This window comes from Nannobrachium achirus (genome assembly GCF_963921795.1).
Source record: "Nannobrachium achirus genome assembly, chromosome: 17".
Classification (NCBI taxonomy): domain Eukaryota; kingdom Metazoa; phylum Chordata; class Actinopteri; order Myctophiformes; family Myctophidae; genus Nannobrachium; species Nannobrachium achirus.
The window spans coordinates 28,598,219-28,612,776 of record NC_137824.1 but is presented as its reverse complement, the minus strand read 5'-3'; positions in this window follow the sequence as shown (position 1 = coordinate 28,612,776).

Below are 14,558 nucleotides of genomic sequence, written 5' to 3'. Positions count from 1 at the left end.
AACCAATGATTCTCTATGACCGCATGCACACCTGCTCCGAATTTGCCGTGCGGCCAGTGGCTGCGGCAGTGCGTATTTTTCCCAATCAAACCCAGTTCGATTTGTGCGTCTTTTCGCTTGCGGTAAAAACTCATTGACTCCTTTTCAGATCTGCAGTGAGGATTCTGCTCTACATTGCACACCAAATCCAATGCGTTTTAATCATGCAGCAAACGGAAAAACGCAACGGGCCTGTGTGCAAAGCCCTTTACTCTATCTAACATGACGTGCACACTGTGCACAGTAGCCTGACAGGCTGTTCAAATGCCCAAGTTTCGGCCTCAATTTCTTTTTTTTTTAAGCCAAGACATTTATTTTTGACTCATTGATGCATATTTGTGCTGCCTGCATTTACAGCTTCTTTCCCCCTGCTTGTCCTGTCACTCCACACATGACAAAAAAAAACATGTATTTCAGACCTTGAAAAGCTTTACACCATCACTTTTTTGCAGATGATCCGTGAGTCTGCATCTCTTTCATAGTGTTGACAGGGAGTCTACTTATGCAAATCAACATGAACAGACACACCCGCATCTGATTTAGGAACAGTTGGAATTCAACATCTGGTGCACCTGGGGCACAAAATCGAGGCTCTGCTTGTTTCATGCATCCCATGTTGGTTTTCATATCGTAGGCTCTTTTCTAAAGAACGAAAGTAAAAAAGAATACATGTTTTATCTTATTCGGCAAACTCTACCTATACTACAAATACGTTAAATAAACACAACACATCTTTTGATTCTGTTATACCGGGCACTGGTCAATATCTGTGAAGAACCTTACTGAAGATAAGACTGCAGCAGAGATGCTGATACAGCACTTCGGACACCCGCTAGACAGGAAAGGGAAGTATTGACAAGTCTCCACCACAAATCGAAACGTTGCTCGTTATGTCTCTTTTTGTGGAATAAATTACAGTTTTCCATTGTCTGTTTCCCATTCCAAACTGCACTGCTAGAGAAGGATAACGACCTACTGTATGAGTGGCAAAAAAACATCTTAAAAGAAAACAAGTCTCTGCCTCGAGGCAATACTGCTAGTCTGCTAGAATTATTGCATTCTTCCCCCCTTCAAAAGGAAATGTGTTGAATGACTTCTGGCACAGCAGGCTCCAATGTATCCAGATATTGGCTCTTTGAAAGGAAGAGAGACGTTTCTCCTTAACAGATTCATCTCTTTTATTTTCTTTTTTCTTTTTGTTCATCATTGCACCCTAATGGTATTTTAACAGTTTGTATTTTATAGCTGTAGTTGCAGGTGGACTAAAGGTGGTTGCACACTGCTGCGTTTTTCGGGCCGAATATCGGAGTGAATTTCGGAGCACGCAAATAAAAAAATCAACCTCACGTTATGTCAATCACGTTTGCACACTGCCGCCCGTTTCGCGCACCACTCGGTCCCTTGCTCTCTCTATCTCTCTCTCTCCTTGTCCTAAAAAATGCATTTCGCAACGAAAAACGCAATTCAGTAATTCAGTTCAGTTAGACCCCAAACCTTTACAGTAATTCCATGCTTTCCTTACCTTCAGATCTTACTATTATTGCCATTGCTGTGATGAAGTCGGAATCACCCGCCCCCCACCCCCCCCCCCCTCAATAAAGGTTTGTCTTATCTCATCTTGAGGTGGCCTTACTGTAGCTGAATGGGTACAGAGCCCATCTGGGAAGCAGAAGGTCCCAGGTTCAAGGCCCGTAATGCATCAGGCAAGACACTTGATCCCTGACTACCCCCCACCCAGCTGGGTGAAGCCGAAAATGTCCCACATGGGATGAAATGGGTAAAACTAGAAGCAGTGCTCTTCCGAGCACAGGTCTCAGCCAGGTCAGGTAGGTTAATGTGGCCCCCTGGTGGCGCTATAATTGTCAAAGGTTAAAAGGGTGCCATGTCATCTGCAGCCTGTCATGATTTGAGGCATTTTGTTCCAAAAATTTGTTTTGCAGAAATTGACCTGCTGGTGGCGCTATAACAGGCCAATGTGAAAAGGGTGGCATTTGTTCCTTGACACATTGGGAATGTGCGTGCAAAATTGCACGGAAATCGCAAACTGCATTTTTGATTTGAGGCTCTTTTTTTCCCCAAAACGGACAAATCCTGCAAACTTTGGAAGCCAGTGTAAGCCAAATAGGATCGAATATGAAATATCAAGACAGATCAGTTTTGATCACATGACTATAGAGATACTATGTACTGATTTGCTTTTTTTCTTTACAAATCTGAAGGAGTAATATCAAAAAATGTATTTTACATAAGTTGGCCTCCTGGTATAGCGCTATAAAAAGCAGATCTGAAAAATGCAGGGCAAAGGTTTTACACTGATTTTTAAGTGGCAATTCTTCCTCGGCCTAGTGGGAATGTGCATCCAAAATTTCATGGAAATCGCACCCTGTGTTCATGATTTGAGGCATTTGTTCAAAAGGGAGCACTCTTGCAAACTTTGGAAGCCAATCTTAGCCAATCAGAATGGAAAATCTGAAAGACCGGTTTCGTTAAATGACTATAGAGATACTGTGAACCGATTTTCGTGATTTTTGTACATCTGTAGGAGTACTGTCCAAAAATGTGTAACAGGTAACAGTAACAGGCCAAAATTGGGCAGAGGTTCTACTCTGACACCCAGGGAGTGTGCGTGTATGGTTTCACTGCCATCGTGCCAACGGTGGCGGAGATTAGCTGTCCGTGTCATGTGAATATATATTGCAGGTACAATAGTGTGTGTCTCTTTAAGAGACGGGGACTGTATTGGACGGTGCACGCAACGGAAGCTTGAGTTGGTTGCACGTACACAACGGGGCAACATGTGTCTGTGAGAGGAGCTATAATAAACAACCTTTGTAGTTAAAGTACGTTGTCAACAGTGAGTTATTATATCGGTCATAACCTGCACATGGTGTCAGAAGTCAAGCGGTGAAGATGGCCAAGTTTAACCCTCCCGACAACTTTGATTTTACCCGCCCGGATCAGTGGCCGGAGTGGCGGCAACGGTTCCAGCGCTACCGGCTAGCCACGAAGCTAAACCTGGAGGATGGAGTCGTACAGGTTAGCACTTTGCTGTATGCGCTCGGAAAGGAGGCTGAGCAAGTTTTCAACACGTTGCTTTTCGAGGTTGGGGAGGACAATGAGGACTATGAGACTGTGTTTGGAAAGCTGAATAATTACTTCATTCCTAAAGTGAACGTCATCCACGAACAGGCTCGTTTTTACCTCCGCTCACAGAAGAGGGGCGAGTCGGCGGAGGAATATATCCGGACGCTTTACGAGTTGGCCGAGACCTGTCAATTTGGAGCAGCAAAGATTGAAAATATTCGAGACAGGCTGGTGATCGGGATCCTGGATAAAGAGCTGTCAGAGAAGCTACAGTTAACAGCGGATCTAACGCTGGAGAAGGCTGTGGAGATGGTGAGACAGTCTGAGCAGATAAAAGGGCAAGTTAGTCAACAGGCTAATTCTGGCTCGGGTGATGCAACATTCCTGAGTGAGTTCGCTTGCACATGTAATTGTAACTGCGGGGCTGCGACGTCCCTGAGTGAAGTCAGACACAACGCACGCGCTGCACCTTTCCTACAACAAAGAGGACGGGGAAGGACACAAGGCAGCGGCGGTTTCCAGGGAGCAGCAGCGGCAGCAGCAGGGCATCGCGATGGGGGTGCCACAGAGACAAGGTGCTTCAGGTGTGGCCGGAACCACCCTAACAGCGTACAGTGTGCAGCCAGGCAGGCGAAATGTAGAAACTGCCAAAAGATTGGACATTTTGCTGCTGTCTGCCGCTCTGCGAGAGTGAATGAACTGACAACGATGGAGCAGCAGGATGACGGCTACGGAGAGATGCAGTTCATTGGTGAGATAAAAACGAAATACCTCTATGTGGCAGATTCTAATAGGCCTTGGACTGTTAAACTGAAGATCTGTGACACTCCTGTCACTTTCAAGATTGACACTGGTGCAGACGCCAGTGTGATTTCGGATGACACTTATCGCCAGCTCAAATACCCGCCCTTGTTATCTAGTGATCGCACAGCTTTTGATAGCCCCGGAGGTAGGCTTGACTGTCTAGGTCTGTTCACTGCTGTAACAAAGCGCAAGGGCAAGCAGTTTAAGTTCAACATCCATGTGATCAAGACGGCTCATGGCAGCAACCTGTTGGGCCGTGAAGTTGCAGTAGCCATGGGACTGGTGAAGAGATTGGAGGAGGTACAAAGCACATTTGGGGCGGATCTGGGCCTCTTAAAAATAAAGCCTGTGAAAATATGCCTGCGGGAGGATGCCGTCCCGTACAGTGTCACCACAGCAAGGAGGGTGTCGGCCCCTCTGTTTCCCAAAGTCAAGGCGGAGCTCGCAAGGATGCTCAAATGTGACGTCATAGAGGGATCACGGAACCAACTGAGTGGTGCGCCCCGATAGTTCCAGTCCCCAAGAAAAGCGGTGAGGTGAGGATCTGTGTTGATCTCAAGCGATTAAACACTGCTGTGAAAAGAGAGAGATTTGTTCTACCCACCATAGATGACATATTGCCAAAACTAGCAGAGTCTCGTGTGTTCTCCTTGCTCGATGCAGCGAGCGGTTTCTGTCAAATTCCACTAGAGAAAGAGACTGCTAAACTGACCACGAGTCGAGGTGTACATGGACGACATCCTAGTCCATGGAAGAGACGACATGGAGCACGAGCAGAGACTCCAGAATGTTCTGCGTATCCTCGGGAACGCGGGCCTGAAGCTCAACGACCAGAAGTGCTTCCTGCGCCAGAGGCAGCTGAACTACTTGGGACATCAAATCAACAGTGAGGGCATCCAGCCTGACCCCGCAAAGGTGAGCGCCATCACAGAGCTACAGCCACCAAGTGACGTGCCTGGCCTGAGGAGGTTCCTAGGTATGGTCCATTATCTCGGACGCTTCCTGCCTAACCTGTCAGAAGTGATAAAACCACTCAACGACCTGCTGAAGTTCGAGGCCGTGTGGATCTGGGATGCAGCACAAGACGAGGCATTCAATGAGGTAAAGCGAATCATCTCCACTGCACCTACACTAGCATTTTATGATGTAAGCAGACCTACAGTAGTGAGTGCAGACGCAAGCAGCTACGGGCTAGGCGGTGTACTGCTACAGAGACACTCAGATGGACTGAAACCAGTGGCATTCTGTTCAAGAACACTAACTGATGCTGAGAGGCGCTATGCGCAAATAGAGAAAGAGTGTCTGGCTGCTGTTTGGGCCTGTGAACGATTCTCCACTTACCTATATGGCCTGGATAGCTTCACAGTCCATACGGACCACAAACCACTGGTCCCTCTGATCAACAACAAAGACCTCGATAATGTTCCCCTGAGGTGCCAGCGGTTGCTCATGCGCATGATGAAGTACAACCCCATTGCAGAGTACGTACCTGGGAAGACGCTGACAGTAGCTGACACACTTTCCAGACAGCCATTACCTGTAATCCTGAGTGAAGTGTCAGAACTAACCTGTGATGTTTCAGCGTTCGAAGATGCAGCTCACACAGTGGCCGGTGTCACCATCCAAACTGGAGAAGATCAAGGAGGAGACGAGGATGGACACTGAGCTGCTGGTGGTGAGCAGACTGATTGCAGAAGGATGGCCGCAGTACGTGAACAGTGTACCGGCACAGGGGAGAGCATATCATCACTGCAGTAACAGCCTGTCAACATCGAAGGGTCTCGTGCTATACGGAGACCGCATCGTGATTCCTCACAGCATGAGAAAAGAGATACTCCAGCGGTTGCACGATGGACACCAGGGCATCACCAAGTGCAGAGAACGGGCACACATGAGTGTGTGGTGGCCCGGGTTGGAAAAGGAAATCCAAGAACTGGTAACTAAATGTCCCGAGTGCATGCGAGTCAGACCTACACAGAGAAAGGAGCCTCTGATTACAACCCCACTGCCACAAAGGCCCTGGCAGGTGATCGGTGCGGACATCTGTGAGTACGGGAAACAAAACTACTTGGTAGTTGTTGACTATTATTCTCGCTACATAGAAATAGCTCATCTGCCAGACATGAAGAGTGAGACCACAATTGCCCGTTTTAAGAATATCTTCTCCAGGTGGGGTTGCCCAGATGAGCTCCACACGGATAATGCAAAACAGTTTGTAAGCAAGGTATTTGACGGCTTCACTGTAATCTATGACTTTAAGCACATCACCTCTAGCCCTCACTATCCTCAGAGCAACGGCGAGGCTGAGAGGGCGGTACAGACAGCAAAGAAGATCCTGCGGCAGGATGATCCGTTTCTGGCTCTCATGAGCTACAGAGCTACCCCAATACAGGCCACGGGTGCCAGTCCTGCGCAGCTGATGATGGGCCGTCAGATCAAGACAACGGTTCCTACAATCGATAAAGTCCTGTTGCCTGAGTGGCCCAACTTCACAAGGGTGCGTGAGGCTGATGCCAAGGCAAAGAGCAGCTACAGACGTGCCTACAACCGACGCTACGGTGCCAGAGTGCTTCCACCTCTCCACCCAGGGCAGAGCGTGGCGGTGAAGCTCGACGGGGAGTCTGGCTGGACGACGGCGGCGACAGTTCAACAGCCACACTCAGCTCCGAGGTCCTATCTGGTCCAGACTGACTACGGGACCCTGCGGAGAAACAGGCACCTACGACCGACGTTCCCTCCTGGTGACGGGGGGGACACACAGGTGGGCGAGCAACAGTCACCACCCCAGCTTACACCTCCGAGTTCACCTGCCAGAGGGGCCGCGTCACCGGCGAGAGAGACTGTTTCCCCTGATCGAGAGCCTGCAGATCGTCTTCCAGATCGAGAGCCTGTCCAGGGGGAGCCTGAATGTCGTCTTCCAGAACCGGCCCGGGTGACTTCCAGGGGCAGAGTGGTCCGCCCGCCTGAAAGGTTTAATGACTTTGTGAGTTAATGACATATAGCTTGCCGCAATGGAGCAGAATAATCTCCGGCAGCTATAGAGGTGACTGGGTAGTCCACCCCATAACCTCAGTGTCATTGGTTTGTTCTGCTGTGCCTTTCCCTGTTAAAAAAAAAAAAAGACAGAGGGCGAGGAGTGTTTATTTATCACAGCACTTTTCTATTTCTAATTAATGTTTGAAGTTACAGAGAGGTTTTCTATTGGTAAATAAATGGTAAATGGTGCATTTATATAGCGCTTTTAATCCAAAGCGCTTTACATAGATTGTGCATTACATTCACACATTCATACACCGGTGGCGGAGGAAGCCATGCAAGGCAACAACCTACTCACCGGAGGCAACTAGGGGTTCAGAGTCTTGCCCAAGGACCCTTCGACATTAACTCAGGGGGAGCCCGGATTCGAACTGGGAACCCTTCGGGATTTATACCCTTCGTGCTCTAATACCAGTTTCTCTACCCCTGAGCTATGCCGCCCCATTGCACTGCTAATTCCGAGTCCATACTATTTGTGCACTAATTCTGTATTCAGCAGTATACATGGTCTCCGACTCAAAGGAGGGGAGATGTCATGTGAATATATATTGCAGGTACAATAGTGTGTGTCTCTTTAAGAGACAGGGACTGTATTGGACGGTGCACGCAACGGAAGCTTGAGTTGGTTGCACGTACACAACGGGGCAACATGTGTCTGTGAGAGGAGCTATAATAAACAACCTTTGTAGTTAAAGTACGTTGTCAACAGTGAGTTATTATATCGGTCATAACCTGCACAGTCCGCAAACAGATGGAAGGACATGCACACGGACAGATGGACAGGGGCGAAATCATAGTCTCGGCCATGCCTTTCGGCCTGGGGGAGACAATTATTATCTGATATTATCTTTCAAGATTATTGTTAAAAGCACACAAGCAGATGGCATTAAAGACACTTTGAAAACCGCATCTCTTTGTGCCTTTCTCTTAGCCCTCTTGAGTATAAATAACAGTGTGAAACGTAATGGTTTACAGTCTGGCACCATGGTAATCTGAGATACAATAATGTGGCTGCAAAGGTCTCTCCATTAGTAAAGATACTGTACCTTCTGCGGTGAAAAACTAGATGTGTCCACTTTACAGCGACTGGCTTGATGGACCTGTTGTTGCCTTGACCCCGCTATAAAGGACACTGCTTGAGGTACACCATAATCACTCATCTAGATTTGGGACAAAAGAAGAAAAAAAAAATAACATTGCTCTCCCCAGGATCTAGGGTTTTACTTAAAGCTCAGCTGGAGGGCAATAATTCATCCTATTTACAGAGGCTCAGCAGCTGAATGTTTGTGGTGACTGGAAACAAGATGGCTGAACGAGTGATGGGAAAGGACTTTCAGAATAACCTTTGATCCAGTTTACTACTTTAAACTGTAAACTGTGTTCAATGTTTCCCTCTGTGTACACACACACACATATATATATATATATATATATATATATATATATATATATATATATATATGTTACAGTCATGTTACAGTCAGTTTGGGTAACTCAGTGAGATTGGGGTAAGAGCGCTCGTTTTGTCGTTCACCACACACCCCTACCACCACCTGGATCAATTCACTTTGATAGTCTCTTATCAGCGCACCTGTGTAATTCTGCGTATTCACCATGAGATGGCGACAACAGCCATTCACTTGTGTAGTCGCTGACGTCACTCGTTTGCGACACCTCTTTCGTTGTTTATCTACTAGCCTAGCTCGGCTGTGTTTAGCCATTAGCTTACTATGCCTAACTCTAACCCTAACCCTAACCTTAACCTCTGTAAAACTATGCCTAACCCTAACCCTAACCCTAACCTCCGTGGGGTGAGGCGCTATCATTCCTGCCGACGCTACGTTGTTGTGGATCAAAGCGACCGCTTGTCCCACCACATACTGTACATACATACATGGTGGTGCAAGGAACAATGGTTTTACCTGGTTTCAACTTAACTCTGCGTGTTTGGAACGTGGCTAGCCATGTCCCGTAAGTGAGAGGAAACTGAAATATGAACAGGATAGGTGTTCTCTACTACAACATCCCCTGATGGATTCCAGCCAAAAGTAATCAAAACAACACTATAGGAACAATCAGAAACATTCTAGAATTGCTACTGTGGGTTTCCTGTGAACTGCTGGGAATGACAATTTTATGACCTGTAGACCAAATTCAATAGTCAGCAAACATTAAACTGAAAAATAATAAGAAAAGATGAGTGGCATATTTCTTAGAGTAGGTCCTGTTCCATTCTATTAACCCGTGTACTACACACTGCTCTCTAAATTCACCATGAGACTTTGTCAGGATATTTAAAGAGTTGTAACTGCTTTGCCCCAGCACATTTCTTAGACGTTGAACATGATTTAATTCTGGAATATTATACGGTGTATTGAAAACAGTAAAACATTGTAAGTGTTCGATCAGCATATTGTGTACTTAACGGGATGTACAACTACACAATGCAGGTGCAAAGTAATTGTACTTAATTGCACTGTAGGGTTACATTTGTACATATAGGTACAGAAACAATGTATTAGGAGTTATATAAAGAGACGGGATAAATACTGTGTGTACAGGTTTTGTGTGAAAGGGGAAAAGATTATGATTGTTTTGTACATACCTAGTTAAGTATACTGTTCAAAAAGTCAACATCTATCATGTCATGTGGCACACAGAATTTGAATTCATCATAGACTAAATACAATACATCGACTAAAACCTTTTATTCATGTCATTTGATCTACTCCTCAGATCTTTATCTGGTCCAACGGGGAGCCTTAATGTAATTACTAATGATTTCCCCGTTAAACACGAATTTCAAGACGGGCCTTTAAGCTTTAAGCTGCTGAATCATTTCCCTAATCTCTCATCCTTGTTAGCTGCTGAGGAAAACTCTCTCCACTCTTGTTATGATAAGTAGCTCATCTAAGGCAGTGCTTTTTGAACTGTTTGTGCCCAAGGCACACTAATGGGCAAGGCAAAATCTCAAGGCATATCTGTATTCATGATAAAAAATAGCCTATCTACAAGCTCACAATACATTGCATCGCAGCAAGTTAATTTTAAACAGCTGATTTCCTGTAGGGTTTAGGTTGTGGCTCCAAGAGGCTTTTTATCTGTCTGGACATAGGAATGACGTGCTCACAGAATTTTGTACATGTAGGTAAACTGTATTGCAGTGATTCAACCTTGACATGTCGTAGGGGGCGCTATGGAGCCATTTTGTCCATGCTTGAGACCCATAAAATATGTAATTTTCCATTACTTAGCAACTTTTTGAGCATGTTAAGGCCCTCAACAATGTGATTTATTTATGCATAGAATAATAATACGTATTTCCTTGTATTTTAGCTTCACACTGGTCCAGAGAGATGGCCCTAAAAATTAATAACTTTTTGTATAGCTATATATATTAATTTCACGACACACCTGGATTTCTGAAGCAATGAATAGGCATTGGTCATATAAATCATGCAATTTATGTTAAGGCGCAGACGAGGAATATGATCAATCCTGCTTATGAATCTTGATGAAACAACCTGATGAAACGGGCCTTTCCCCTGGATGTGCAAACCTTTTCCTTGTGAGTAGAAAGGTGTGTAATGATGAAAAATGTATAAATAAATATATATAATTTCTGCCCACTACTGTACCAGGGGCTATGTAATAATGAGCAGACGAGGTCAGACAACCTGCCTCACTGTTGTCTAAGAAATCACCAATTAAGTGTTGCCTTGCTTCACTCATTTTTATATAATGAGATGGTGGGGGTGGGAGGGGTGCACAATGAGGTGCAGCAAAGTATGTTTTCAAGGAAATGGAAATATGTCAGTATGAATAAACAGCATTGCATCTTAAATATAATGAGATTCAGTGTCTGAGCTGCACTTTCTAATATCCCTAAAGATACATACAAACACACCTCACTCGCGTATACCCACAAGAGCTATCTTCCCCCATACTCTCTCCAATATAAAATAATATAACATAAACATTTATTGATCCCTGGAGGTGTCATAGCAGTGACAGCAGCTGTGGTTGAAACACAGGAAAGGCACTGGTAAAAGAATATGGCACTATCCTCACTAAATATCTGCGATTGGCTTCTGAATGAATACTGTAACAGTCTATCAACAATTAATATGAGAATGGATATACAGTAGGTACAGTCTATCAGCAATTCACATATTAACAATGAATATATGTGCAGTCAATGTAGAGTTATTCTTAACAAGCATACCCATAAATGTTCTGCTTTATGTACATCCTGCCATATGCAAATCCCTTCAGAGAGCACTGTAGCCTGAAATGCAAAACAATTATAAACTGTGTCGCTCATGGCAGAAATATCAGCATTCCCACTTCCTTTATCTACTTACTTAGCCAACTAGTAAAGCACCATTATCAAAATACTTAGATGGAATATCATCAAATGCAGTTGGCAAATAAAATAATATGAAGCATTTATCATGTTTTCGTTCTAATCAACATTATTTAAATGATTCTGTGTGGTTAAAGATTACAATTGCACATACAATGTTGTATAGATATGACGTTCTAGGCAACTACGGTAACAGTACACAAGCACAGCTTGACTCGTTAACTTGCTGCTGAACAATGTCGACAATGGCCATTCCTGATGACTCCATCATAGCAGTAAATTGAATAGACTCAGAAGAACACACAAAACAAATCGATATCGCCTTGTGACACGTTTTGAGCTTGTACATGTAGAGGACAAAAAGGACTGGGCCAAAGATAGACTCCTGTTGGACCCCAGTCAACAGAGTATATAGAGTTTAAGGGATGGTTAGTAAAAGGATTCATCATTTTGGATTACTCAGTTAGTTAGTTGTAGTGTGAGCACAAGATATGGGTAATTTATTGTAGAATTGGAAATTAAAGATTTATTGAAGGATTGAGTGATTTGTTTGCCAATAAATAAAATGAACTCCAGTCTCCACGTGATAAACTGAAATACAGAAGTCAGAATATTCACGTTCTCAATACTCACAACTGCTTTGGTGTCAAAAAGAAAGAGCCTCACAGAATAGGCTGGCGGAGAGGGTGAAAGGGTGAGGAAATTAAAGCTTTTAGTATCAACATCTTGTCTTTGCCTAGAATAGATCTGGCTTATTGATCTACCGTAAGCTATTTTAAGATGTAAATATAGCTGCAAGCAGCGATAAAGTGGCCAAGGTAGAAAAAGTAGGAAAGCAAAAAAGCATCAAGGGAAAGCAAAGAAGAAATCAAAGAAAAACTGGAAGCAGTGTTCTTCCGAACAGGTCTCCGGCAGGTCAGGTGTTTTTTTTTTGGCCTAGTGGTGACTATAATAGGCCAAAGTCAAAAGGGTACCACGTGTTCTTTGGCCTTTCACGGCAATCGGACGCTGCATGCGGGATTTGAGGCATTTTGTTCCAAAAATGGGTTTTGCAAAAATTGACCCGCTGGTGGCGCTATAACAGGCCAATGTGAGAAGGGTGGCATCTGTTCCTTGGCCTAGTGGGAATGTGCGTGCAAAATCTCACACAAATAGCAGGCTGCGTTTGAGACATTTTGTTCAAAAAGGAGCAATCCTGCAAACCTTGGAATTCAATGTTAGCCAATTAGATAGAATATGATATTGGACAAATCCATCATGATTACATCACTGTAGAGATACTGTGTGCCCATTTGTGTGATTATCGGATAAAATCTGAAGGAGTAATATCGAAGAATGCGTTTTCGGCCTTCTGGTGGCGCTATAAATGAGACTCTGCCGATTTTACACTAATCGGCATAGTTATTGGTGAAAGCACAAATTGACCTCTACACAACATGTATGCAAAAGACTATATGCAACAGACATAAAATAGTTCCAAAGAACTCAAGGTTTTAACTCAATATCTTTATTTTCCAACTTTTTCATTAGTTGTCTTTGTTGAAGAGTTGGTCATCAGGTTGTAAACCTTCAAAACAGAGGGTTAACAACCTAGCCATTTTCAGGCATGTCTTTTAAATCACAATGTTTTCAAATAATTCAAGTAGTAAACGTCTTCAAATAAAGTTTTTAAACATTAAGTATTGTGAAGTCTGAACCCAAACCAGCACACGGAAACAGTTCTCAAGGTGAAAACGCAATAAGCGTTGTTTTATTCAATGGGGCGTTCCCCTAAAACATGAAATAAAGTTCTTTCCAAAACCGGGGCTTTTAACTCATTGAATGCCATTTCAAGATGGCCCCCAAGTACCAGACTGCCACTATCCTAGATTTCTAGTGCACGGATCAATTTTTAGTGCACGGATCGTGCACGCCCATGCACCATGTATGCATCATATGTGTAGTACTTTTTAACAGCTTTCAAACAAAAAAATCCGCTTGGAAATCCGTTCAGGCATTCATGAGATAGAAGCCTTCAAAGTCAGACAAAACAAACACTGCCACCTTCCAAATTTCTAGTGCACGGATCAATTTTTAGTGCACGGATCGTGCACGCCCATGCCTAGATCATGCACCATATGTGTAGTACCTTTTAACAGCTTTCAAACAAAAAAATCCGCTTGGAAATCCGTTCAGGCATTCATGAGATACAAGCCTTCAAAGTCAGACAAAACAGCCATTTTTGACATTTTGAAAGATGTGTTTGTTATGGGGCTAAACATGCAATTTCGCAATTGCGATCATGCCTAATACATTTGAGGCATTTTTAGAAATTTTTTTATAAAAAAAAATTTTGGAATTTTTTTTTTTTTTTTTTTTTTTCTTTTTCAAAATGGCTTCCAACTCGGGAAACTCGGGCTGTGGCAGCCTGGGAGTACTGTAATAACTCGTGAAACTCGTGCCTTGGCAGTCAATGAGTTAACACATCTTCAAATAAAGTTTTTAAACATTAAGTATTGTGAAGTCTGAACCCAAACCAGCACACGGAAACAGTTCTCAAGGTGAAAACGCAATAAGCGTTGTTTTATTCAATGGGGCGTTCCCCTAAAACATGAAATAAAGTTCTTCCCAAAACCGGGGCTTTTAACTCAAAATATGCTTCTTTCCAGAACTTAACAAACAGGGGTTACATTCGAAACACATGTTTCACAGTATGCCGTTGCTTCCATTAACACATGCCATTTCTCTTCCAAGATTCAGATGCAGCTCCTAATTTGCCTACAATGGGAACAGATAGAACCACCATTAGCAATGTGTCAAAATACAGAGCAAATGAACATAGTGGAGTTTTGCTTACTGCTCGCTGGAAGAGTCCCTTCGAGAGCCAGCTACACAGTGAAGCAGAGCTCGGTGGTTAAGAGCAAAAACATTTGGATTGCCTGACTCGGAGAAGCTGTGTTGCGGCCAGGTGCTGACAAATCAAACTGATTGCAACAAGCAGCCATCTTAGCTGCTGCATTCTGGGAAATGTAGTTTTTCTGAAAACCAAACAAAGCCATCAGTTAGATTCAGTTCACATGCAAAAAACAGGGCCTGGATAAAAAAAAGATATCAACTAATCAGCCGATCTACAAGGTTAAAACAAAATAAAGTCAACAGATCTGCTGATTTGGAGGTTGTGATTTGCCATCCAATTTGCGTGATTTTAGGCCAAAATCTGTAGGAGCAGTGTTGAAAAATGTTTTGCAAG